The following is a 21378-nucleotide window of genomic DNA, read 5'->3' on the forward strand; positions in this document are numbered from 1 at the left end:
TGATGGTTGGATGGATGGTTTTGGCATTGGATTGGCTTCAGCCATTGAAAGATGTCATGCCAGTGTCAACCACAGGGTGGCAGACATTGCTCACCAGTGCCTCCAAACCCCAGGCTGGAATTGTGAAGAAGAGCAAACTCAAAAGCAACATCAACAACAAAGATTCATTCACTCAGCCACAGGTGAGTGAACCAGCCTATTCATTTGGAAATTTGAATGACACGCATGTGGCAGTATATTAATAATCTTTTATAAAGTTGACTTTTGCCAACACATGAGTTCTGGGAAATAATGTTACTTTTTTGTCCCCATCTTTGAAATGCAATTTTTATGCCCAACAGTCCTTTGGCGAGGGTGGGGCTGAAAGAAACCATATTACCGTATGTTTTTTTTTGTGTTAAAGGCTTGTATCTTTTCTGTGTGCATTTGAAAATTCGAATATATGAAGACATAAGATCTTAAAAACAACGATATTCGGGTTTAAAATTGGACCAAGTTGACCCAACAAACCCTACCAAACAATTCAACACATTATTTTTTTCTTTTTTTGGTGTGTTTTATCAAAACAAATATAATTAACGGTAATACTCTAACTATTGAAATACATCTCGGAGTCTGTCATTATTATCTTTACTTAAGTAGTGAGTTGAATTGGTCCTTCTCCCTTTTCCACAAGTATCTTCACTTTTTCTTGAGCAGTGCATTCGAGCAGACGTGAACAGGTTTGGCCACTAGAGGGCAGTCGTGCACCATGACTGGGCCCTCGAGCTGTGTGTGGAGGGGGGAAAAAAAAAAGCTGCATGGGTGCTAAGGTCATGTGGGGAAGTGGGTGCAGTGGCTCATAAATCACAAGCGCCTGGTGAACAAGGACATCAGATAAAGCTCTGCTCTTGATGCTTGTTCAGCTGCGCTTGTAAGGAAGGAAGGAAGGCAGCCGCTAGCATTAATAGGCCTCCATCGCAGCTTCACTCACGTTTTGGCTCCGCTCTAGTTTCGTCTCAAAGATGGAGCGCTCCGCTAGCTCCGAGGAGCTACACTTGCCCCCGGTGCGGTGATTTATGACTTGAATTTAAGCACGCCGTGCAATAGAGCAGCTCCTGCGATAGGTGCGGCGACACTTGTGGAAAAGGTCAAACGTGCAAATAAAAGGGGAGATACGTATGTGTATGTATGGATGAGATATATAGAGCGGGAAGTCAATTGTAAATCGGAATAGTCAAGCCTCGGCAGGGAAATGTCCCAAATTTGATTGATTCCAGAGGCCGGAGACGCCCGAGCGATACTCAATCTGGTCCGAGCGTGGTGTTTGTTTTTATGAGATAAGATAGCGGAGTCCTCCGAGATCTGACACCCAATCTCTGACAAATTATAGGACATCAGGGCCTTAAAGTTAAACCGTATCACGCTTGTCACAAACGCACCTTTTAAATGTTTGTCCAAAGTACATCAGCAAGAAGCAAATGAATAAAGGCAGCCTTTGTGATGGCCTGCGTAAATGTCACGTCAGTAATCACGATTTATGCGCTTAGCGCAAACTTTACAACGCACATCTCAGCTGATCAGATCCGTTTATTTTGATATTCCCATAAATTCTCAAAGGAGCCGAGCGGCTATACTTGTAGTAAACATCTTTTTTATTTTTATTTTTACCCCCCCCACCCCATAGCCCCAGCGTGCCATTCAGATACAAACGCCTCACCTTGATTTTATTAATAGATAGAGCAGGGTGATAAACAGCGATGAGATTCTATCAATTATATGATTGCTTTAATTAACTATCATTAAAGACAGATCAATAATGCCAGACTCAAATTAAAATAAGGCCCATACATTATACACTATTTTACAAGGAACAATCAAATGGCCTCATATACCAAGCCCCTGGAAGGGGGTTGCCACGGTAACCAGAGGGAGGAGGAGGACTGGGTGAGGGGGGGGGGGGCTTTAAAAGAGGCATGCACACACAGACCTGGCCGTACTTGATTATCTGTGAAGTAGAAGTGGGGAACAAAAGGATTGTGAAGGGCAAAGAGCATTCAAATGTTGTTTTTGGCCACCGATAAGCTCACCATTAGGAAGCTGTGGGTGGCTTGTCCCAGCTAATTTGGGGTGAGACCCTGGACTGGTCGCCTGTCAATCAAAGGGCACATCTAGACAGACATACAATGAATGAAGCCAACACGCATGTTTAGGGAATGTGGGGAAAATTCCCCGCCAGCAAACACGGAAAGGCCTGAGCCGAGATTTCCAAATCAGTTTGGCACGCTTGCGTTAGCATTGTCGTGCTTAAATGAATTTGGATAGCAAACATCCGTTGTCCAAATGTGGTCGCTTTAATATTTCCTGACAATGGATTCTATTGGTGAGTCACTGACCTCATGGATTTTTGTTATTGTCGCCAATGGCCAAGCAATCTTAGACCAGCTGTCAACGCTAACGTTAGCCGATCACCTCTCTTGCTGTTTTTGTTTTCCTGAAAAATGATGCTTGGGGAGACGCAGCGGATGCGCATTGTTTTGACGGGGCTTCAAATTTGGGCTCGTCGGGAACGCGACAAAAGCAAAGGCGAGCGACTATCAAGTTAGCCGACGAAGCTTCCGGAAGCTAAATATTGCCAGTGGAATGTCGGATAACCTTTGACCCCGATAAAGCCCCCGACGCGATACGAAGACTCAGAGCGACCCCGAGACACGCGTGTCATACGGGATGTCGGGCCGCGTCGGGGTCGTTCCGCGTGACGCCACCTGGTTTTACAGCCGGCGCTCGGCAGACGGGACGTGCTCCTCATTTGTTACAAACGCGCCCGGCCGGGGTTGCGGCTCAGTCAAGGGAAAAGAGACGAGAGAGGTGAGGGGAAGGTGAGCAACGCTCTCAAGTGCAAAGACCATAAATTTAACGCCTTCCTCCGTACGTGCGTGCGCGTGAGCGCGGGCCATCTTAAAGAAAGGGTAATGGAACAAGTGATGGAGAAGCGGCGGGCGACGATGGAGGGAGGGTGTGCCAGCAAGGGAGGGAAAATGAAGGAAGGCAGAGGAAATAAACAAGGCCCAGGTAGAGGGAAGAGGTGATTTGGGCAGGAGGAGGCGGGATCATAAAAAAACTCCGAGATGTGTTCTGGCCTCTGGCTCTTTCATATCTTTTACATTTCTAATTAAAAGAGATAAAGAGTGAGGGAGTCATCAATCCCACAGTGATTTCCCAGTTAAGGTTTTAGAGGGGGCTGTAAACTAGGCAGCCCGGCATCATTGATTTTATAATTAGCTATCGTCACCCCGCACTCAAGACGAAGGGAGTGCGCTTGGGAAAAAAAATCCCCCCCCCCCAAAAAAGAAAAAAAAAAAAGAGGAGGCGACCGTCAAGTGGAGCAGCGAGGCGTGAGGATGAAGGTGACGATGAGGAAGAGCAGGAGGTCGGCCCCGGGTAGGGGATGGGACCTTCGCACACCTTGCATGTTTGAAGCCAGAAGGGAATGTGGAAAACAAAATGGCAGCGGTAATTGCCAGTGAAATGCGGCTGGCGCCAAAAAATATCAGAATAAGACGCATCAGGCCTATTTAGATATATCAAAGATTTTTATTAGACAAGAATCCCAGACATGGCCACATACATGGCGGGATGAACACAATTCCAAAACAAATCGCAACCCACCTCCTGTTGTGACCCCCGCCCCCTTCCAAAAAAACGCCGTGTGCTTTTCAAAGCAAAATGACAACGAGAAATTGGCCCACTAAAGCGGCTGCTCCCTTTTCAATAATCCCGCCACAAGATGATTAAACATTAAAATCCATTTCTTTTGCACATTATGTGCTATTCTTGCCTTATAATAAAACCAACCACACTGCAAAATATCTGCATTAAAAAAATCTTATAAGAACAAAAATGTGGACACAGCACGCAATGCGTGAGGATTTAAGATCAACATGTGGGGGGGCATTTGGCTATATTTTGTTAATTGACTGAGGGCTGAATTGGTCTGAACGTCCCGTTCTTTTTTTTTGTTTTTGTCGGCTCCCTTTTGCCTCCGTCCAAATTCAGCTTAATTGCAGCACTTTATGACAAAAAAGATTTTTTACTAGGCACTATCTTGCCACAGGGCCTCGGGGGAACATGCTGACAGCACGTGATGAGAAAGATTTTCTTTCATCAGAGCGCTCTTGAATTATTCAGGTGCAAATTTTGAGCCGTGTGAATGCCAATGAAGGCCAGACCCATGGCGTTAAAAGTTATTCAAACAAAGTTGCCGTCAACTTTAATCTGTTCAACGAGCGTTTGATTGCAAAAAAACGTTTTTTTTTTTGTTTTTTTTTTCTTTAACGGGCGTGCATTTTCAAACGTTGGGCGCGATATAACGTCACGCCTCCCTGCCAAATAATTTGAGCGCCATGCCGTACGAATGCTTTATGCCGTCACGACTGGCATTCAAAGCAGCGATGGGGAGAATTTAATGCTTGCGAGGGAGCGTTGCCATGATTTTCAGCGGGGAGCGGCCCCGCACAAAACATCATAATTACGCCGCCTGTCATGACTCCTAATCACAAATGTCATAAAAACGACATAACATCCGCCGTAAAGCTCTCCACGTAGCGATGATTCAAGACGAGGCGTTGGGCTACAACCTGCCAAACGGAGCCTAAACGCCCGCTCTGTCCACCCGGGTCTTAAGCCCCCCCCCCCCATATCATAAACGCCCCCTCCCAAAAAAAACCCCCAAGATTGCATATCACCATTGAGTCTGTGGAGAAATAATGGAAGAGCTGCTGCTTCTCACGTGAGGAATGTCCATAGCGCCGTATTCACTGATGGGAAAAGGGGGGGGGGTGGCAGAGTGTTCAAAAGGTGAGCAGAGTGTGGTTGCAAAAGGTTAGACGGACGGACGGACGGATGGAGGGAGTGTCTGAGAGGCAGAGCTAGCGAGCGCGGGCGGGCGGGCTTTAATGATGCTGAAAATTGGCCCGTGACGGCGCGACACCCCCGCAGGTAAATCATTGCTACGGCCTGCTGTCAACTTATCTGTCCCCTTGTCCTCCCATCTTGCCCCCCCCAAGCCTCAACTTCTTTTACGAGCACATATTCAAAACTTTCATCTTGCGGCCATACTCACCCTGTCACCATAAATAATTGCCGCCGTTTTGTCTGTGTGCATTAGTGAGCTTGGAATTCATTGGAGAAATCTTTTTTTTGGGTGTTGAGGCCCAGATGTGTGAGGTACAATTTAGTGGAGGCACTTAATTCCACCATTTTGGGATTCTTTATCCTTTTGCTGGGCTATATTTCAAGGAGAAATATGTTACTTTTTACTCGGCTGCGTCTTCCCGCTGGCTGGGTTCACTAATTACTTTGCCGAGTGAGCTTGTACACACAAATCAAGCGGCGGGCTCATAAAGTGTGATGCATTGCTCATGTTTAAATCAAGTCAGCGTGACAGGGGGCAAATTTGTAGGCTTGTTCAAAAGAAATGTTCATTTTAATATGGCGTCAATAATGCAAACGGAAACGTTGTCACTCCAAAGATTCAATTGTGCTCCCTTTGTCGTCTGACCTCTGCAACTGGGAAAGCTTGACATGATCTCATCGGGTTCCCCTATCTGACATCTAAGGTTCTGGCACTGCTCATCCCTCCGTTCTCTGAAAAAACGGGCCGCCCTTTTGTCATTAGCGGCAGAGACGAATCGTTCCGTGATGCAGCTGTTTACAAGTTCAAAAAAAAAAAAAAAAAGGAATAAAAAAAAAAAAAGCTCATTACTACTGTCAAACGGTTTTGGCGGGAATTGAAGCCTTGACTTTTTAAAGCCCCGGTAAACAACCACAGAATCGGTAACTGGCCCGTGCACGTGTGTACGTACATGAAATCCCTTTTTAGATTTATACTGCTAAATCAAGAGCTGCTCAAAGTGTTTGTGACTGCTGTGCAATGATGACGATAAATCTCTATTCTATTCTGGAGTGGAGCTTCCCGTGAGGCCCTTGTTGTCTTGCTCCGCGCACAAAATTTACTGCCTCGGCCTAAAGGCAAAATAGGACATTTCAACTTTCGCCCCGCGCACGTGCTTGAGTTATTGTCATTTGTGCCGAGCGGCGACAAACGACTTTTTTTTTTCTTTCTGATAGCAAGTAGCTTTAGTTTATTCATGCCCCTATTTTTGAAGACGAAAGTAAATATACAAGTGCTATATTTTACGAAGTGCGCTTCCGCTTCTGAAATCGGTATCAAACTTGTTTTTTTGTTTGTACTGACATTTTCATGCGTAATGATTTGATATCTGCTTGTGTGTCTCACCTTAGATTGTGTCCGTGTGATCCGCAAGCAGCGCCGATCCTTCTTCCTCCTACACGGATACAAAAAGAGTTATGAACAAAGTAAGCGGCACATGAGGTTGATGTGTGTTAGCAGGTGCGGCGCCATATGCCGTTTTCACGACGCCACATAACCGAGCCGCTCGGCTTTCGGGTCTCACCGGATTCGGGCAGGAGGATGGGCGAGGAGAGGGGCGCCGGCTGCCGGCTGATTGCGATCGGGGTCCCCGGAGGTCCGGTCGGACCCGAAGGCCGCGAGGCCCGTCGCTCGTCCGACGAGGCGCCGCCTAGAAGCCGGGAAGCCATCGCGAAGGCTATTTAGTGTTGCCGTTGAATGAAAGTGAACACTTTTAGTGTTCCCATCTGCGGGGTGTTGGGCAGATTAATGTGGCTTCATTCACCTGTGGAAGCGGCGCTCCGCTTGGCACCGGCTGCCGTTCCCATTTTTTGCTCCGACTGACAGATGTAGTCCATCAAGTCCTGCGGTGGGAAATACAGCCATCATTGCACACGGCGGGGGCGACGGGCCTTCCATAATCACGGCTTCGCTCGCCGCTTCTCTCGTAACCCCCAGATGTCTGACACATAAAGCGGACGCACACACGCTGCGCTCGCTAGCCGGCGCCACACAATACGCCGCCTTTGCCGTTATGTAAACACGCGCTTTACGACTACTAGCGGACGTCAAACGCCATTCCGTCGGAGGGATTTATTTGACGCCGGCCCGAGGTGGCACGCCAAGAGCGTTTACATAAACCGGACGGGTGTTTTGAAAGGCATTGGCCGAAGCGATAGCGCTTAGCTAACGACAAAACTCCGCAGGCGTTTTAACAGCGCCGCCCTGAAAAAGCTCTGATTTATAGTACGCCGTAAAGCTTTTATATTGCACAATAACGGCTAAAAAGACAACAACGACGGCGCAAAGATGCCCAACAAGTGAGACATTAGCAAGAACGGCGTTATGCTATCGCCCCAATTGAACGCTCGATTGCTTTATGAATAGGCCAGCGATAATCTATGACTCGCTGAGACTTGAGAGTGATACAAAGCCGGACTTAAATTTAAAGCTGATAATGAGCGCAGTTGAATGAAGTAGCAGTTTAACGTCTGAAGAAGGGACAACGGCTATTTATTTGCTAATCCATACCAACCCATTAAGTGGCCTCTGGGGCTTATCAGCTGATTACAAAGAGAACATAAACGCGGCATTAAGGATATTCAACAACTGTGGCCACTTGTTACTTTTGTTTCCAAACGCAGGTGGCTCCTTCTCCTTGTGGGCGACCCTCAGGCTGGGCTTCGGCTCCTGGAGTTCCCTGCGCGAGTTCGCTCACTTGGACCTGCGACGGGCGTCAACAAGACGGGACGGGTCAGAAGATTTGAGCAGAGGTGTGCATTTTTTTCTTTTTTTGTTTCATCCGTCTTTCTCACCCTGTTGCAATTCTTTTCTCTCCCGAGCTCCACCTCCCGCTTCACTCGCTCGGTCCTCTCCTCCTGGAGCTTTTCCTCAATCGTATGCATCTCGGCTGTAAGGTTCTCCAGATCCTCGCGTGCCTTCTGCCGCAAGCTCCAGTGTGCTGTACCTCAGCTTTGCACTGCAGACTTGACTTTTCCCGAGCCCATTAGGCTCGGCCTTCTCTCAGAGCCAGACCGCAATCGGCTAGCTGCAAGGTAAACTGGGCAGCTTGAAGGCGAGACCGATGCACTTCGTTCTGCCCGCGATCTCTTTGGCCGGCCGTTGCGCTCAGATCGTTTTTCAGGACGTCGGCGGCGCGCTCGCTCGCATCCAGACGTTCCTGCAGGCTCCTCATGTCCTACAGCGTTGCCTCGTCCAGCGCCTGGACCAAACAATAACTGCCTCGTCTCTATTTGTCGTGAGCTGTGAGCATTTTGTTTTGGACGCACCTCTTTCCTGTGAGCCGCGGACAGTTTCTGGCTGAGGTTGCTGATGGTGTTCTGGAGTTGCAGCGCGCTGGGCCAACTTCTTGGACGAACTTCGAAGGTCGCCTTGTGTCTGTTCCAGCTTGCTGTAAGTGCGGAGCAACATGAGAAGAGCCAAAAAGACAAAATGGAGCAATGGTAGGAGAAGGCACCTGTAGTAGCTGTCTGGACGTCTCCTCCTCTTCTTCTGCTGTCCTCTTAAGCGCTTTCCTTTATCCTGCACACATTGAAGGGGATGTCTTACAGAGATTTTTTTATTTTTGAGAAGAACGACTCACCTTTCCAACTCTGTCTCTCCTTGCAGAGCTCTCGCTTTTTTTCCTATATTTTACTCTTGTTGTCATTGCTTCTCCTTTTTTTATAGAATGGATTTTTTTCCCGATGCGCCCGCACTCCCGCCTGCCGAACTGCCTACGTCCGGACCCGAAAAGTAAGCAACCGATATAATTCCGTATCACATTAACGGGGAATAATTTATGCAAATTCGACCAACAAAGGGTAAGCCCACAAGGAAAGTCACGCACACCAAAGTTTATGAGATCTATTATAATTCAATGCAGCAACAAAGGTCACTTTTTGGGCACGGATTAAAAAAAAAAAAAAAAAACACGCACACACAATTCCTTGTCGTTTTGCGAGTCTTTGAGTGAAGAGTGACAAAGGCAATAAGTCGAATTTTGCTGCAGAGGTGAGTGCCTCATCTGCTGTACCTGTGCCCTTCACACTCAATCATGCTCATCAGCCCTTCTCTTGGCCCCTCCCATCGCTCACTTCTCTTGGCCCCTCCCATCATTCACCATCTTGCCTCATGAAAGGCATTCAACCCTCGTGTGATAGCATTATATCAGTTTTACTTTCTCATCTAAGTTCAACACGTATTTTTTTTCACAAGCAATAAAAGTCTGAAACGGCAATCGTGGCTACGTCCACAGTTCTTTGATCCGATCGGTTTGGATTAAAGTAATAATCGGGTGATAGCGGAAATAGTCGTCGGAGAACCGGCTGTTGGTGGCACTTTTCAAACTGCGGAATTGGATGGAGAAGGAAACAAGTACCCTGGAATTGAACGCAACAGTTGACCTATGTTGGGTCTTGACAGTCGGCGGGGGCCGGTGCCCAAATAAACGTCTGGTAGTCCTTCGTTGACGACCAGCCCGCCTGCGGACGAAAGAAGAGTTTGCGGCGGCGTATTTGGACCGAAGCGTCGCGGCGGCGGCGTGTGCTCGGTACCTTGAAGAAGCCGACCCCGTCGCCGTTGCTCCAGGTGTGGGCTGAGCTGAGCGTGTAGTAGCAGTCCACTGCTTTGAGGGAAGTAACTGCGGGCCACATTTTGGAACTCCATCGCTGCTTCCGTTTCCATGGCAACGTAACACAAAGGCACTGCGTTTGCACAGGAAGGGAGGCGTTGGCTTTCACTATCAAGGACAACTTAAAAGCTCAGCGGTCATCTGACATATTGGTCGGCGGGAGATTTTGGTCGACACAACACGAACGCCGCAAGGTGTCTGCGTGGGGCCGGGGCCTTCAGCACGTGCCAGCTTCCCCAAGTTTTCCCATTCTGCCTACTTGTTATAACTTCCACATGGACTTTAAAAGGAGTCCCCATGTTTGTCTTGACTTCTTTTTCTAGACAAATAGCATCGGTGACAAGCATAGCAAATGAGGATTGAAGAAAGTTCCCACGGTTTAGACAGTAAATGACACAAATAGCGTGGACAATGTGAGCCGGGTGACAGATGTCCACTTGCAGCCTGCTTGCGAGAGTTCACGTGACACAGGAGATACAGGATGGAGGCCCCGCAAGAGTGCGCTCAACTTTGAACGAGCTGTCTGCGACTCCAAACAGCGCTCAAAAGCCAAAACCCGTTTCATACGATTACTGCGGCTCGTCGTGGATCTTGGTTAGCTTATTTGATCTTAATTCCGCCCCCGTGACAATAACAATCACCATGGGCACCAAAGCGCGTCTGCGCGTCGATTGTGCGTCCCTTTTATTTGCACACCGTCCTCACCTTTAACCGCCTCCACTTGTCAAGATGGCTCTTTCGATGCCGTAAGACGCACCGCGAGCTCAGATGGCCGCGCGCGTACCTCTGCTTTGACTTGGTTGCTCCACGTCACGACCCGACCTCAAGAAATAATAACAAAAAGCAGCGCAAGCGTGACAGCTTTTAGCTTCGTCTGAGCGCTTGTGGAAGTTGTAGTTTAGCAGCTCGCTGCGGCGACGCTCACGATTCGCTTTTGGACTACAAGTCCCATAATGCAACTACAGCTGCTGAGGTCACGTGATGTAACATGAAGCTTGCCTTTCTTTTTTCTTTTTTTTTGCCTACGGAAATCAACTTGTTTTGAGTGCGAGCCCTTTAGAGTAACCTTGCCATTGTTTGACTGTTATTTCAGCAACGATTTTCACGTCGACCTCTGGTGGAAACCTCCAAAGATGTGAACACTGTCATAAAATATTTTCCAATCACACGCCGCGATTTGTTCACCGTAAAAATCTTCATGCATTTTATCATTGAGAAGGATGTTGAATGAATTTTTGTCTATTTTTTTGTAGCTTTCAAATAAAAAATTACAAATGGGGAGGACTTTGAACGCACAATAAGGCATTTTTGATAGGTGCACAAAAGCTTTGTGAGAACGTTCGATACGCTCACTCACTTCAGCAGATGATGTTTTTACCATACCGCTGCCGCACAGCAGATGGCAGTATACTATTTTGTGACCCACATACTTGATGGGTTAGAACGCCTGGACATACAATGACCTGGCCGGATTGCAAGACAAGTCTCAAGTTGAGTCCTCGGTTTTAATTTACTTCGTGTTTTACTTGCACTTAAGTAGAAAAAACGAAACGACTTATTGCTGATGTCTCTTTGAAAGCTAAAATGGTATTCCCAATTTGTGAGACCGACTGTATATTAGCATTCTGGTAGAGTCCAATGAGAAACTAAAAAAAAAAAAGTATGAGAGAAAATGTTGCCTCTGCACCCACTAATGCATACAGCCGGACTTTCCGCCGCACAAAGCGAGAGCCTACGAGGAGAAATGAGGTGTAAAAGTCATGTAACCCCGCATCAGTAACCTCATCTTAAATAATGTTGGTAATTTATAATTATAGTTATTGGTGTTCTCATCCAGTTTATAGCCTGCTTATTTATCTCTGCTCAACAAGCAGTCAATCCAGTCACACAGTACTTTTACTCCTCCTCAATTAGTAAGTCCAGTTTGGCTAATTTAGTCTGCTCAAGACGCTATAAGGACGCTTGGAGTAATTTTATGTCGATGGACAGTCGATGTTTAGTCCCCATAAATTGTGTTTAAGTGGATTAATAGTGTGCAGTCTCCATGTGAGCGAGCGCTAGCACTCTGTGCAATGGGATAATTAAATAGTTTGAACTGCCATGACTAGCTGATGCCTTTGCTGGCTGCCTTGATTGTATTTGTGTGTTTGCCGGAGATTTTTACTATGTTGTCGTTTTAATGCCTCTTTCTGTTCAGGAGAATTGCTTTGACTTTTAAATGATAAGAAACGTGTGCCGTTAGGTGGATTGCGCGAGTAATTTGTGGACTGATTGTCCATACAACGGCTTGCTCTTGTTCTGGCAGCTTGCTGTTATGCTTCCTCTGACTGTCGTAAATGTGCACACACACACACACGCACACACATGCACGTTTAAGCATTAGATTAGACAAAAAACAGTTATGGCACCTAAATCCAAGTATGCTGTTTATCAGTGGCAGCACTAGCGAGCGCGCACCGATTTAATTCCTCTTGTCTGTTGATTTTATTTTCTTATTTTTATGGTATTTATTTCCAACCTGGCCTGGAATTCCTCTCAATATATGAAAACGGTGTAGCCCCCGAGTGCCACTGCAGTTTCATTACCTGGGGTGGTCATTGTGAATATAGCTTACCACATGTCTCATTCAAAGGGAATGGCAGGTATGTGTCACCGGCCATAAATTGCGCATTGCCTGCAGCCGTAATCAGTTGCCAAGGAAACCTCAAATGGGATTATGACCTTCTGTTGTGCGTAACCGTTACATTTGTCAACATCCGAGAGAAAAACATTAACGTTTATGTCCGTCAGCAGTTTGTTCCCTCGTTGTTTCGTCTCCAGCGTTCTTTTTCCGAGTCGACGACGCGCTTTGTCCCGCTGTCGACCCGATATCGGACGGGTGACGCCATCGCCGAGAGCAACTTGACGGCCGTCTTTGCCGAAAGGCCGCCGACCGACGGACGGCAAACAAAGGCGGCGGGGCTGGCGTCGTAGCGGAGTGCCTCCGAGTCTGGGGCGGCGTAGGGAGGGAGGGAGCAAATGGAGAAAAGGGGGACGGAGGTATTTAGTATGCACGGCCAAGCGGCCCCATCTGCTTAGCGCAGCAGTCCCTGTCGTATAACTGTCTGCAGGCCGTGGGCCACATAAAGAATGTCTCAGATTTGATGTAATTCCGCAAAATTAATGACAGCTTTACTCGCTATGGGCCGTGAGGGAATGATTAGTGTTTGATCGTCCATCTGATCAGTTCCCCTGGCTGGGTGTGCGGGGAGGCGCCGCTTATATGCCACCATTCTGCCGCTGGCCACCACGCACGCACACGTGCGCGGTCCCAGTTGGTTGCGGGTCCCGTTCCCCAACTTCCCCAAAAAGAGAGCAAGTATGTCACAACACGGATGAGCGGCCCGAGAGAGAGAACTCGGAGGTCACGCTCTGACCTTTTACAAGAGATGCTTGACTGCGCCTCCGATTGGAATCGGGTATTATTATTTTTTTCGACGAGACGGGGAATGGATCGGGGATTTGAGGGAGCAAATTGATCGGGCGATGGAGTTGGGCGAGTGGAATTTCTGTCCTCTTTTAGTGCGCCCCCCCCAACCCGCCCCCCATCCCTTTCCTCCTCCTGGGTTGGCGCGTTTACAAGCGATCGGGGCATTCTGTTTTACAAGTGAGCCCGGTGCGTCTCGGTGTGCTAGCGACATTAAAATTGAACCCGCCTTATCTGCGCCAAGCACGAGGCTTTACATCAGAGCCTGTCATGCCGCTGCCATGAGGCTCCTGTGACTTTTTATGTAATGTTGTGCAGTCAAAAACCCAGCGGACGACTAAAGGCAACTGATAGATAAACAAGTGATTGAAGACACGGATGTCGGTTTGGAGAACCGACGCGTGGGAGGGGGCGGGGCCGAGCGTCCGCCGATTGTTAACGAGGCCAAAGCCGACACGCGACAGGCGGCCAAATCAAATCTCATCAATGCTTGTAAACAAAGCGACGGGGTCGTGCCGATTTTGTGCTGAGTTGCATATGGCCGAGCAAATCTCACATCTGACCATTAGCGTCGAGCGAGCGACTCGGCTCCGGGCGCTCGCGTTGGCGCCAACACAGATTGTGGGACAGACTGCTCGGCCGCAATGTTTTTGTCTAATCGTCCAGGCCGTTAGAACAAATGACACCGTTTGAGTCAACAAACAAGCTCACGCATCTGTTTGGTGCGAGGCCCGTTCCAGTTCATTTGCGTCGTCATCCGGGCTCGGGTTGTCCTCTCGCACGTCGACCGTTCCCTCCTGGAGCGGAATGCTCTCATCTTCTTTCTTCCTGCCCTCCCTTCCCCCACCGCTCACTCCAGGTTTTTTATATTTTTGGCTGAGCTGAAGACCTTTCTTAGTGCGGTGACCTTTCTGGTTTTAAATGAAGCCCCACTGCGGCATGTCTCTCTTCATAGGCCGCTAGTTACGAGCCTATGGAGAACCGCAAAAAAATAATGATTCTGATGAAATGGCCCTCTTTAAAAAGCTCGTCCAAATTCCTCCTTTACAATTTGGTCGAGCCGCGCTCGCCGTGAATATTCACACTCATCAGAAACATCGTCAAGAGCGACGCGCGAAGCTGTCTCCTGGCGCGCCGTCGCTTTCAAACGTCACGTGACGCCTTGTGAGGTCGAGACGGGTTTTCTTCCTTGAGCGGTCTGCAACCTGCGGCTCCGGGGCCACGTGTGGCTCTTTCATCCTTTTGCTGTGGCTCTCTGTGTCTTTGGAAAAGAAGGACTCCTGCTCGTGCCCATTAAGATGACGATAGTCTGTTGGTTATCAAATGCAAAGATGACGATTATGGTGCCAAAACATTTTTAGATTTCCAGGAGCGCAAATCACATGAGCCGGGTTGAGTCAATATTTGAATTGGCAGAGGCAAAGATATATTTAAATTTATATATTTTCATATGTCTTTATTTGTATTTATTTATATTCATATATATTTATAATGATATATTTATCGATATACATTATTTTGCAAAGATTTGTTTTTTGACAATGAGTGAAAGAATCTTCAAGGCATTTACTTGAGTTTTTCTATTTATTTTTTTCCTTTAACATGGCGTTTGAAACAGTTGCCGACCGGCGAGCTCCGTCTTGGAAAAAGCACTTTGTTTATTTCTCCAGCTGGAGAAGACAATCTCCTTTTCCACCTTGTCCATATTAGTCTTTGTGATGCTCTTGCACAATGTGAAGCTGAAGAATCATGCAGCCAAGCTCCACCTAACGCGGCGCTGGCTGCCCAAAATACCCTAAATGGAATGCGTTGCCGTGCCGCTCTGTCTGCACGCTCGTTGTTCAGCAGAACCTCCATCAAAGTGCCTATCCAGCAGGCAGGCAACAGCAATTACACACAATGATCCCACTAATTAAGCGTTCCACAGCTTCTTTTGTGACTCATGGGGGAAAAATGCCCATCATGCCCCTACGGATGTAAATGCTTTCGCTTACGATGGCATTCTTCCCCGAGCACTTCTCTCGTCTCTGTTGTTCTTGGAAATGTCTTCAAAGGTGACCGAGCAGGTTCTCTTGGACCAAGTGCAACGCGGACGAACTGCGAAAGGTTCTCGGCTTGCTCTATCGGCCACATTACAGTGAAATGCTCGACTGTTGTTCTTAGAAGCGAGTAACGTGTCCCCAAACAAGATTGTGGAGCCCAGAGTTGAAACATTTCAACATTGTTGAAATAACAATTGTAGTACAAAAAAAAAAGGAAAAGGCTTTGGTCCCGTGAGGCCCCCCTCAAACAAATTTGTCACACCTTGATTGGCAGCCAATCAAGTTGCTTGTGTTCACGCCCACAGCGACGCAAACTGCCTTTTTTTTGGGCTTGCGCCTCTGTGAAAAGTCAGAGACTTGGTCCAACTCAGCGTTACTGAGCTAGCGACCCAAAATTGGATCCCTTTGTATTCAAGTCCAAAACTGATTTCAACGTGTTTTTCATTCTCGATGTTCATTTGAAAATTTAATTTTTGCATTCCCAAAGAGCAAATTTCTTCTTGAAGAAACGTAACATTCTGTTCCGAAATGAAAAGCGCGTGTATTAATTTGCCGCAAATGTCCGCTCCCGTCACGACACAAAGATGGCCGTGCGATTGCTTTTACAGCGTGCAGACGACAAATGTGCTGGTTTGATTAAATCGAGGCTCGCTCTTTACTAGCGAGGTCAAGTTCACCCGAGGCTTCTTGAATATGAATTAGCCAGCCAGCAGTTGATGCCGCCTCGACTAACGTGTCGCGGTTTTGCCAAGGTGCACGCTCGGCGTATCCTTGGTAACTGCCATGAATTATGGACGTTCCCCGTTAAAACATGTTTGGTATTACCCCATTCCAGGGTGTGTCCTCCTTGGCTGTCTTTGATTCACTGATCTCACCAGACTGGTCCCCCCCCCCACACCCCCTGCCACACTCTAGTCCCCAGGGATGTCCGTCTGGGATCTGCCAGGCTCATCAGCGGAGACAAGGAGGCGGCTAACTGGGAGCCTGTATTTGGCTGTAAATCTGTCCAAGTTGGGAGGTGTTCCTGGGATGGCCCCGCCCCCACCCAAAAACCTGACGTCACTCGGCCAACGTCACCGAATTGCCCTGATTTAAAAGTTGTAATCTTACTTTTGGCTGGTATGCATTTGTGCATTTTTGCTCTTCTAATTCCCTGCTTCAGTTTAAAAAAAAAAAAAAACCTCCTGAAATGATGCCACAATACATGTAAAAAATGGTGCTGCAACAGATGACGCTTGATGCTTTGTGATGTGGTGATTAAGCGCTGATGAGACTCAGTTACTGCCGTTGAACATATGGCGGCGTGCACGCGCGAGCATGATTTGGGCTTCCAAAAAAAGTCATCAGCGGGCGGTAGCCTCCTCTCGGCTGCAATGCGGCGACTGCGTCCGGGGTTCTTCTCTCCCCGGCGTCGGCCCGATACTATTCCGTACACATAGAGGCGCGCCCTCCCTCTCCTTATCTGAGAAATAAGCATTTTTACAGAGTTTGAGCCGTAAAAGGAGAGGAGCAGATAGCCCATAAATCTAACCATAAAATCGTTAAGTTGTCAGAGGTGCCATCAGCCATCAATCGTGTGCGGCAAGCTGATGAAGGGGAAATAGGTGATAAAAAACAGCATTTTAGGGAAATTATGTCCAGTCTTCCATTTGCGAAGTGCTGCAGTCGCATCGCGGCAGAATCTTAATCACTTTGCCAGTGTGGCCAGGGACTGCATGTTCTTGGTGTGACGCTGAGGATGAGCACAGCACGGGAGGGGGGGGCAGGGACGAGGCGAAATGGGCGAGGGGGTTTGGGCTGGGGGCAGTGTTGGAGAAAATTATACAACTAGCATAAATCACTTGTGCACAAGCGTTTTCCTCCATTTCTTCTCTGTAGGATCTTCTTTCCTCTGCTCTACTCTTTTCTCCCCTCATCTCCTTGGTGGACTTCCACCTCCTCATTTGCATTCCCGCCGCTTCTCACTTTCGCAGCCATCTCTCTCTGGCCCCTCCCCCCGCGTTTCCATTCTTTGCTAGCCATGAAGCTCTCGTGGTCACACTCCTCCTCCTCCTCCTTCTCCTCCTATTCTCTATCCATCTCAACTTCATTTCCAGCCTGGTTTGTTTACATGCTTTCTATATTGATCGGCCTTTTTGTAGCCTTGCGGGGATTTACTATCCCCCGTCCGTCCATCCTTCCGTCCCTGGGACTGTATTAGCAAACCTCACAATTGACTTGTCTCTCGGAGATGCACCGCAACGAGCACGGGCGGGCGCTCTCCAAATCAAATCAAATGCCATCAGAGCAGGCGATTTTTATCAGTGTGACAGGTTTATTTCTCTAATCGGGAATCTTGCTCCTCAACTGAAAAAGCATCACAGGGGATATTTATTTGAAATGTGTCCTCAAGTGCACTTTTGAATGAACATACTGAAATCCTTTTTAACACCTGACAAGGTTCAGATGGATTTTTTTTTTCTCTCGTAATCCAACATTAATTTGCATGGTTTCGCCATTAAGGCTTAGTGACGTCAGGTGACAAATGACGCACTTTTCCAAAGTGTCCTTTGCTTCCATTTATCAGTTGTTAAGAAGCACAAAAGTCTCTCTCTGCTGTGAAAAGACACACGGCTGTATTTCTCACCTCAAATGGAGAAGAAGCTATTGATTGACTATTTAGGGTCGTCGTGCGTTTATGAAGCCAGGAAGGGCTTTCTTTCTTTCTTTCTTTTTTTTTCTTCTTTTTTCTTTCCGCCAGCTACCGGCACCGGGCACCTACGGGAAGAATGTGTGACTTGGCACCGGACCTTCCTTAACTCGAGGTTGCTTGGTTCGAGATGCTCACTGGGAGCTTCTGCTTCAGCTCCGCGGAATCTTGTCAGGGGCTCTGCTGCCACCTTTAGTTTGGCTGCAGTACTGCATGCTGTGCCCATTTGCGCGGTGTCACTTTTGAGGCTGGCTACTCGGCAGTGAAGTCACATAGCATGTGTTTGTGACAGAGGGGAGTTTAATAGCACGTCTAACCTTACCGTCTTACAGCGAGCGGAGCCGTCAACATGCAAGCTTTATATGAAACACCCTGACACGCAGATATACTGCCCAGCTGGTTGCCCCGACTATTTTTTTTTTTTTCCCGTCCAAGTCATCATTTCATAGCTGACACCATCTTTTCTGCTCTTGCTTTTTTTATTTGTTGATTTGGATTGATACTTTCTTCTCACCGGATCAAATATTGAAAAACTAGAGGTGAAGATTTGAACTGGGGCTTTTCAAATATTTGCCCTCCCCCCCATTACAAACACTCCCCCGTCAGATCGAGGAATATAGCCAAAATATCAGACGCTTGTTTTCCATATGCAAATTACTGCCGCATTGACGAACCTATGAACAACTTTGCAACAAATATTTTCAGTTTTGTGTGCTGTAGTGTCAATAAAACCGTGGTCATTCGCGGTCTGGAATATTCTTGGCCGAAAAGTTGCCCAGTGAGGTTCTGATGACATTTGCTTTTTTTTTTTTTTTTTTTTTTTTTTTGGACACAAATACAGTGGGAAAGCCACTCCCACCCATCTCAGCTTTTGTTGCGCGTGTACATCTCCCATAAGGCTCACATATCTGTCCAAAAGTTTCTTGTATTCTCACAACTACGGTTACTTTTCTTCTTTCTTTCTTCTTATTTTTCTTCGACGCGCGTCGTAAGGCTTGGCCCCTTTTTTTCCTGTTGTGTTTTTTCTTGCTAGGGAGTGGTCATTGGTGTTGACGTGTTAGTGCAATGACAAGTGCATCTGCCAGGGGGCAGTCGAGCACACGCCTGAAGACAGCAGGCGAGTCGTGCACGGACAGCTGCACGTCACGGTCACTTTCTGCAGCCTCGGAGGTTTTTCCTTTCAGATCAAATCTCGCCGACAGTTAATTGAAATTGTTGTCATTCTTTTTGTTAAGATGAACAATTTTTTCCTTTCTTTTTTTGGGACCTGTCCGGATAATTTCGAGACGTTGGTTTGCTCCGTGAAAATGCTACAATTATAGGCTTTGGTGGTTTATATCCCTCATAATGTTCACTACACAATCATTAAATCATGTCTGATATTCCATTCTGAGGTCGGAGGAGGCAAAGTGAAGGATGGAGTGGAGATGAACGAGTGCCAATGTGCAGGCAGTAAAACAACGTTCAGCATGCAAAAAGTTTAAACGGCGTACATAAAAAGAACATTGACAGAATACACACTCCAAAGTTTGCGCAACACTTCCACTTCATCCCTCCCTCCATTCTCTGAGCCGCTTATCCTCATTGAATTCAAAATGTAAACTTGTCATTTTATGCCTATAAAATTGCTTAAAAAAAAAAAAAAGAATTCATGAATTTCATACTACGCTTTTCACTGCTGCCATTTACGAGCAAAATTGGATACATGGTTGTTATTGTCAGCTTGAATAATGGTGCGGCACTAAATGTCTTATGGAATATTCACACAATACTTAATTTTATTTTTTTTACTTCTAATCAACTAAATCTTACCCAACTGCCATCTTTCAATCTGTAGCTAGCTAGCTTGCTATCTAGCTTAGTGTTTATGCAGCAGATAATATCCATCTGAACCCCTTTATCCTCAGATACATTTTTATTTGATGAAATAGATACTATGAAATGTGTGTGTGTGTGTGTGTGTGTATAAAACGTACATGTAAACCACGTATGTATATTTCCATATATGGTCGAGTATATCATTTCATTCTCTCCTCACTTGGGTGTGCTGGAGCCTATCAAAGCTGTAATATTGTTTGTTTAATCCTTCTCTCCAAGCACGTTGGGTGTTGGTGTAATTCAAGTTTATGAGCTTTTTTTTTTTTTTTTCTTTTCTTCAACGCTCCTACAATTCTGCTTGTACAGTATATCCCGCTTTAGCGCGGCCGACATCTTGCTTTTAAGATCGTTTTTCAAGCCCAGTTGTGTTTCCTCGGCCCCTTCGTAGAAGATGAGTCATGATTATTATTATTTTTTGGAGCAACTATGTTAAAAGGAACACCTGTAACTCGACACGCACAGCTCGAATGCCGTTACGGCTCACGGGACGGCGGATGCACGGCTAAACGGTTGGCGCGCAAGCCTGTCGTCCGTGATTGCGGACACCCTCTGAATGGAGGCCATTTTGTTTTTGCCTCACGTTTTGCACAGTCGTGGGATTGTGTAAGTGGCGGGGGGGGGGGGGGGGGGGGGATGGGCGCACCGCTGCGGTTACCGCCAACACTCCTGTTCATGTTTTAGTCGTTCTGCAGCCTCTCGGCGTTCAGTCAAAAGCGTTTGAGCACCCTCAGGTCTTTGCAGTGATTTACTGCCTATTTGGACATCTGCAAAGAGCTTTTGCACCTTGAAATTATCGCCCCATCTTTCGCTCTCCATCCCTTTCTGCAGTAGTAAACCTCTGGGAATGCGCAGACACGCAATCGCGGCCTCACCTTGAAGTTATCCAAGCCGGAGCAGGCGATGTCACCTTCTCCCGCAATCAACCGCCGCTCCACCTTACCTCATCTCGCCATCGGGTCTCGGGCTCGCCCACCCCCCGACCCCACCCCCCTCTCCGAACCGCGCCCCATCTCGTCTTGTCCGTCACATTTAATATGCGCCGTGTCTTTTAACCCACCTCTTGCTCACCAGCTGGACACATCAATCGTCTTGACAGGTGCTGGTGGTCCGCTCCTTACTGGGCAGTGGCCCAAAAGGGAAACGAAAGAGTCCCGGATGGTACCGCTCGACCCGACGCCACAAGAAATTGGGGCTATCGAGCACGTGCGTCTAACAAGACCATTGACGGGAATGGTTGATGAGCAAGTTGCGTTCGTTAGCCGTCACTTCTCTTCAACGACGGCGCCGTGCGGGCGTTGCGAGCGGCGCAACCTGCCTTTTCCCGGCTATGGCCGGAGGCCCTCTCGGTTCAGAAAAACGCCACCGGCATCAATCCGTGGACGAGAGGTCCGAACGTATCTGGTATGCGGCGTCCAGGAGGCACGCAGACAGATAATTGCGGGCCAGAATTCGTCCACCGTGGCAGACTTTCAAGTGCTCGTTTGCCTTTGAGAGTTTTACACCCCAAGTAGCTGAATAGCCCCGGGGAAGCGAGCTCTTCATTGATTTATTGCTCGCCCTTAAGTCTTTGTTTCTTCACACCGCGAAGAAGAAGCCTGTGTCGCTCACAACTGATATTTGGGTTGCGCTTCAACGCAGGAGTCGGCCCACGGGGATTGCTTCACGCGAACGTTTTTGCCCATCCCAAATATGGTCGTCTCGTCTTCACATTTGCTGGATTTCATCACAGATGGATACGTCTGCTCAATCTTCCCACGGCTC

At 47.5% G+C, this 21378-nt stretch overlaps 1 pseudogene across 1 annotated transcript; it reads right to left on the reverse strand.

Annotated features, from left to right (window-relative positions):
* Nucleotides 1–4806: 4806 nt before the first annotated feature.
* Nucleotides 4807–9595, reverse strand: LOC147062799 (calcium-binding and coiled-coil domain-containing protein 1-like; annotated as a pseudogene). The gene is made up of 11 exons (XR_015067328.1): nt 9466–9595; nt 9124–9393; nt 8388–8452; nt 8200–8321; nt 7884–8132; nt 7726–7851; nt 7537–7634; nt 6696–6774; nt 6456–6581; nt 6278–6326; nt 4807–5625 (listed from the first exon to the last, which is right to left on the reverse strand). The product of XR_015067328.1 is annotated as a calcium-binding and coiled-coil domain-containing protein 1-like (transcript).
* Nucleotides 9596–21378: the final 11783 nt, after the last annotated feature.

This window comes from Syngnathus leptorhynchus, chromosome 1 (assembly GCF_054491065.1).
Source record: "Syngnathus leptorhynchus isolate UIUO chromosome 1, UIUO_Slep, whole genome shotgun sequence".
NCBI classification, from domain to species: Eukaryota; Metazoa; Chordata; class Actinopteri; order Syngnathiformes; family Syngnathidae; genus Syngnathus; species Syngnathus leptorhynchus.